The sequence below is a fragment of the Lissotriton helveticus genome, chromosome 5_1 (genome assembly GCF_964261635.1).
Source record: "Lissotriton helveticus chromosome 5_1, aLisHel1.1, whole genome shotgun sequence".
NCBI lineage: Eukaryota > Metazoa > Chordata > Amphibia > Caudata > Salamandridae > Lissotriton > Lissotriton helveticus.
In genome coordinates, this window is record NC_136065.1 from 1,898,509,259 (window position 1) to 1,898,516,385 (window position 7,127).

Below are 7,127 nucleotides of genomic sequence, written 5' to 3' on the forward strand. Positions count from 1 at the left end.
AACAGCTTACATTTTGAGACTTGTGGCGTTGTCTTCCAGTTGTAGGCATGGCCCATACTTCTAAGAATACATGGAGATGATGGATAAAACGTCAGGACTGGGTGAAGGTGTCGCATGTGATATGGAACGACTTTTAATATTATAGCAGCAGCAGTGTAAGGTTCTTACAACCAGGACAGGCATAATACAGGCTCAGCCCTGCAAGCCCCCAACACAGCCAGACGAGGTACAGCATGTGCCTCATAAATCACACAAAACAAGTACAGCAGGACAATAATCACTTGACTACTGACTGAATGGGTACTTCATATGCAGGAGAATTACAGGCTTCCAACATACAAAGAACAGGCAGAGCAAGGTAAGCTAATTTGCACACTCCCCTTACACAGTAAATGTACTACTTGGCTGGCAGCAGCTGTAGCTTCCCTTGCACAGGGTGTAGGTACAACATAGACAACATCATTGCAAACATCACTACAGCCTGCAGAAGGCACAGAGCATGGCGGCAATGGCCCAGTGTAACAGCAGGCAAAACTCACAGGTAAAGAGAAGCAACAGCCATGCAAGCTTCACTCACAGGCATAGCAGCCTGCACTTACGCACAAACTAGCGAGACAGACTCCGTACGCAGAAAGCAGGCGCGGCACAAGCAGCAGGATGTCACGTTTACCCAGTCCCCCAGAACCAGTACATCACAGGGAGCAGCAATCCAAGCTTCACCCACACACAGCAGGCACTAAGCAATTGACTATTATTACCGAAAGAGCATCCCTCTTGACCTCACGCCACTTGAAAGTGATGAGAAGGAATGCACGCCGCACCTACTCGCAACCCACTACTGGTGGGAATGGAAAAAAATCATTTTTTTCATATGTAACCCTCACACGCTCTATTAGTGTCATGCTTCACCATCAGGTTCACTGACTCCTAAAGGTCAGGGTGGGCTCGACCATGTGCCAGGGAGCTCTTAGAAGTCAACAGATTGGTGGGCGTAACTAAAGAGATAAAAATCCCTCACGGTGTCTCTTTATTATCTGAGTGGATGGGAACACTAAAATCTGAAATATGGAAAGGGAATGTAGGATTTAGTGGTCCTACTACCCTTGCTCAAACAACATGTTTCAGCTCTACTCTCACACGGGGCATTCATCAGGGTAATATGACTAATTGCCTGCTTTCGTTATTTTGTGTGGCATTCAGTAGCCTGACGTCACCCTGGAGGCATAGCTATGGAAGGTGTGTGCTTGGTACAGTATGGTCACAAGTTCACACGTGTACCGGGGGCGGGAATGTTCACGCTGGGGTCTAACGAAGGAAAAGCATGAAACTCCAAAATTACATGAAGGTCAATTATTCATATATAACTTCTCAAAATGTTGCTTGTAGAATAAAACCTTTGCACACCCCATATCATTACAACCATGATAACCGGAAAATCAAAGCTGCTAGCGGCTAGCCTCAGCATGCAACATGCTATAGATTAAAAAGCGAAACATTTCACACCTGACAGGGGGTTACTAGCAGCTATGTACGAGCAGCCTGCTCTAGCAACTCCGTCACTGCAGAACATGCTAGGGCTGAAGCCCAAAATAGCCCCAGCTCCTAATCTAAAGGCTTCATTGCGCAATGATACGTGTGATAATGCGAGTTTTGAAACTGGCGTGTGGAGATATTACCCTGACTGCTGCGGAGCGAAGGAAGCGACTAGACAGCAGATTCAGGATGGCAGCCGGAGGGCGGGCGGGGAGCGAGCCAGCTCATTAAAATATTATACCACATTAAACATTCGCCCGTATCGATGGCTCGTTTAGCGGAATCCTTGTCAGTCAGTTTGCCTAATTAATATCTGGCCAGTTGCCGGTGGCTGGGACATCAGGAAGATTAGATCAGGCATCTACATCTATTGATAGAGGGACATTTCAAGCTCATTTTGTGAAATGGAGAATGTCATGCCATACTGATGCAAGACATTTCACATAAACAAGTTCCATTTGGAGCCTTAAATTGCACATGAATGCATCTAGAGTGGATGCACCGAAGTCTGGGATGGGTCCCCCTCCTCCCCCCACTGGACTTACTCTGAACCTCTGTTCACTTACTATTGCTCTTGACCTGTCAACAGAATTGCAATATGTCAGAGTGGTATTGTTTTTATGAGGAAAACCCTTGAAAAACTTTGAAGCAACTGAAAATGGCGGTAGAGATCCTTCTGCAGCGATGTAAGTAGAATTTAACTGAATCCTGGAAGGACCGGTTCTGCGGTCCAAGGTATAGTCAGGGTCACAGAAATTATGCTGCAGGGCAGGACCAAATTATGTGGCAGGGGTGACTAAATTATTCAACAAGAAAAGACAAAATACGCGTCATTATGTGGCACATTTTCAGATAGTATTACTTCATTGTTTTGTCATTTTCTCACATGGTAACACTGTCTGGCGAAAAATCAAATGTCACCTTGTAAGAGCTAATTTAACATCCAAATCCAGCAGTAAGCAATTGAAAGATGACCAGTCAACCTTTGCGAAGGGTCTTTCACTGTGTGGGATCACTGTTGCCATATTTTTAGTATCTTTTGACTCGTGTGAGCTAGAAAAAAAATATTTTTTTGTTAACATCTGCATATTTTGCAGCAGATGATGGGTTATGTGGCAAATGCTGCAAATACAAAATCATGTGGAAGATGCCATGGCCATCAATTTGCATAATTCCAATGGCCATGGGTATTGTCCACTAGTCAAATTAAACCTACGTGTTCTGAAAGGGGATAGGAAAAGTATTGTGATGTTATACATTTAAAACGTTTTTGATTCATTTCCTTTTTTAAAATTATTTATAATTTCTGAAACTAATCCTGGCATGACATATGTAAAGTACAGTTAATGACACATGTAGATTAACTTCCACTGGGGTAGAATGACATTTTTAAGTCTGCCTACCAGACAACAGAAGTTGTCCCAAAGACCTACACTGACCTTACAAAGATCTTATGATGGGCTTAACACCCACTCATTGCTTACTGTTGGTTGGCTGTATAGACACACTCATTTGCTTCCTTGTGATTCAATGGCTTGGCTTATCTATCTTGTGTGTGACCCTCCCCTGGAACATAACCATTTACTCATGTCCTTTCACTACTCACTTTTAGGGAACTTATTTTTTCTTTTTGCTTAAGCACTGCAAAAGAGAGTCTGAGCTTTACCCCCGTCGTCTCCCCTCCCACTCTATTTTGCACTTACGCATTTGTCTGGTAATATATACCGTTGCTCTGTTCTTTTTCAGTTCCTTTTGCTAAAGCACTTTACAAGTGCCTGTGTTTTCCAACGGTCGCACTTGTGCACTTCTCTCGCTATGTTGTTCTCTCTCATTCATATTCTTCTCTCCTCGCCCACTCAACACTCTGTATTGCTCTCTCTCATTCATATTCTTCTCTCCACGCCAACTCCACGCTCAGCGTTGCTCTCTCTCTCATTCATATTCTTCTCTCCCTGCCCACTCAACGCTCTGTGTTTCTTTCTCTCATTCATATTCTTCTCTTCCCGCCCACTCAATGCTCTGCGTTGCTCTCTCTTATTTATATTTTACTCTCTCCGCCCACTCCTCGCTCCGCGTTGCTCTCTCTCATTCATATTCTTCTCTCCCCGCCCACTCCACGCTCTGTGTTGCTCTTTCTCATTCATATTCTTCTCTCCCTGCCCACTCCGCGCTCTGTGATGCTCTCTCTCATTCATATTCTACTCTCCCCGCCCACTCCACACTGTGTTGCTCTCTCTCATTCATATTCTTCTCTCCCTGTCCACTAAACGCTCTGTTTCTTTCTCTCATTCATATTCTTCTCTTCCCGCCCACTCAATGCTCTGCGTTGCTCTCTTATTTATATTCTACTCTCCCCGCCTACTCCTCGCTCCGCGTTGCTCTCTCATTCATATTCTACTCTCCCCGCCCACTCCACACTGTGTTGCTCTCTCTCATTCATATTCTTCTCTCCCCGCCCACTCCATGCTCTGTGTTGCTCTCATTCATATTCTTCTCTGCACGCCCACTCCACTCTCTTCGTTGTTCTCTCTCTCATTAATATTCTTCTCTCCACGCCCACTCCTAGCTCTGCGTTGCTCTCTCCCTCCTTCATATTCTTCTCTCCCTGCCCACTCAACACACTGTGTTGCTCTCTCTTTTTTATATTCTACTCTCCCCGCCCACTCCATGCTCTGCGTTGCACTCTCATTCATATTCTTCTCTCCACGCCCACTCCACACTCTGTGTTGCTCTCTCTCATTCATATTCTCCTCTCCCAGCCAACCCACGCTCTGTGTTGCTCTCTCTCATTCATATTCTTCTCTCCCTGCCCACTCAACGCTCTGTGTTTCTTTCTCTCATTCATATTCTTCTCTTCCCGCCCACTCAATGCTCTGCGTTGCTCTCTTCTATTTATATTCTACTCTCCCCGCCTACTCCTCGCTCCGCGTTGCTCTCTCATTCATATTCTACTCTCCCCGCCCACTCCACACTGTGTTGCTCTCTCTTTCATATTCTTCTCTCACCGCCCACTCCACGCTCTGTGTTGCTCTCATTCATATTCTTCTCTGCACGCCCACTCCATGCTCTTCGTTGCTCTCTCTCTCATTCATATTCTTCTCTCCACGCCCACTCCACGCTCTGCGTTGCTCTCTCTCTCTCATTCATATTGTTCTCGCCCTGCCCACTCAACGCTCTGTGTTTCTTTCTCTCATTCATATTCTTCTCTCCCCACCCACTCCACGCTGTGTGTTGCTCTCTCATTCATATTCTTCTCTCCACGCCCACTCCACGCTCTGCGTTGCTCTCTCTCATTCATATTCTTCTCTCCCTGCCCACTCAACGCTCTGTGTTTCTTTCTCTCATTCATATTCTTCTCTTCCCGCCCATTCAATGCTCTGCGTTGCTCTCTCTTATTTATATTCTACTCTCCCCGCCCACTCCTCGCTCCGCGTTGCTCTCTCATTCATATTCTACTCTCCCCCCCACTCCACACTGTGTTGCTCTCTCTCATTCATATTCTTCTCTCCCCGCCCACTCCACGCTCTGTGTTGCTCTCATTCATATTCTTCTCTGCACGCCCACTCCACGCTCTTCGTTGCTCTCTCTCTCATTATTCTTCTTCTCTCCACGCCCACTCCACGCTCTGCGTTGCTCTCTCTCTCATTCATATTCTTCTCTCCCTGCCCACTCAACGCTCTGTGTTTCTTTCTCTCATTCATATTCTTCTCTCCCCGCCCACTCCACGCTGTGTGTTGCTCTCTCATTCATATTCTTCTCTCCACGCCCACTCCACGCTCTGCGTTGCTCTCTCATTCATATTCTTCTCTCCCTGCCCACTCAACGCTCTGTGTTTCTTTCTCTCATTCATATTCTTCTCTTCCCGCCCACTCATTGCTCTGCGTTGCTCTCTCTTATTTATATTCTACTCTCCCCGCCCACTCCTCGCTCCGCGTTGCTCTCTCATTTATATTCTACTCTCCCCGCCCACTCCACACTGTGTTGCTCTCTCTCATTCATATTCTTCTCTCCCCGCCCACTCCACGCTCTGTGTTGCTCTCATTCATATTCTTCTCTGCACGCCCACTACACGCTCTTCGTTGTTCTCTCTCTCATTAATATTCTTCTCTCCACGCCCACTCCACGCTCTGCGTTGCTCTCTCTCTCCTTCATATTCTTCTCTCCCTGCCCACTCAACACACTGTGTTGCTCTCTCTTTTATATATTCTACTCTCCCCGCCCACTCCATGCTCTGCGTTGCGCTCTCATTCATATTCTCCTCTCCCAGCCAACCCACGCTCTGTGTTGCTCTCTCTCATTCATATTCTTCTCTCCCTGCCCACTCAACGCTCTGTGTTTCTTTCTCTCATTCATATTCCTCTCTTCCCACCCACTCAATGCTCTGCATTGCTCTCTCTTATTTATATTCTACTCTCCCCGCCTACTCCTGGCTCCGCGTTGCTCTCTCATTCATATTCTACTCTCCCCGCCCACTCCACACTGTGTTGCTCTCTCTCATTCATATTATTCTCTCCCCGCCCACTCCACGCTCTGTGTTGCTCTCATTCATATTCTTCTCTGCACTCCCACTCCACGCTCTTCGTTGCTCTCTCTCTCATTAATATTCTTCTCTCCACGCCACTCCACGCTCGGCGTTGCTCTCTCTCTCATTCAGATTCTTCTCTCCCTTCCCACTTAACGCTCTTTGTTTCTTTCTCTCATTCATATTCTTCTCTCCCCGCCCACTCCACGCTGTGTGTTGCTCTCTCATTCATATTCTTCACTCCACGCCCACTCCACGCTCTGCGTTGCTCTCTCTCATTCATATTCTTCTCTCCCTGCCCACTCAACGCTCTGTGTTTCTTTCTCTCATTCATATTCTTCTCTTCCCGCCCACTCAATGCTCTGCGTTGCTCTCTCTTATTTATATTCTACTCTCCCCGCTCACTCCTCGCTCCGCGTTGCTCTCTCATTCATATTCTACTCTCCCCGCCCACTCCACACTGTGTTGCTCTCTCTCATTCATATTCTTCTCTCCTCGCCCACTCCACGCTCTGTGTTGCTCTCATTCATATTCTTCTCTGCACGCCCACTCCACGCTCTTCGTTGTTCTCTCTCTCATTAATATTCTTCTCTCCACGCCCACTCCACGCTCTGCGTTGCTCTCTCTCTCCTTCATATTCTTCTCTCCCTGCCCACTCAACACACTGTGTTGCTCTCTCTTTTTTATATTCTACTCTCCCCGCCCACTCCATGCTCTGCATTGCGCTCTCATTCATATTCTTCTCTCCACGCCCACTCCACGCTCTGTGTTGCTCTCTCTCATTCATATTCTCCTCTCCCAGCCAACCCACGCTCTGTGTTGCTCTCTCTCATTCATATTCTTCTCTCCCTGCCCACTCAACGCTCTGTGTTTCTTTCTCTCATTCATATTCTTCTCTTCCCGCCCACTCAATGCTCTGCGTTGCTCTCTCTTTTTTATATTCTACTCTCCCCACCCACTCCACGCTCGGTGTTGCTCTCTCTCATTCATATTCTTCTGTCCCCGCCCACTCCACGCTCTGTGTTGCGTTCATATTCTTCTGTCCCCGCCCACTCCACGCTCTGTGTTGCTC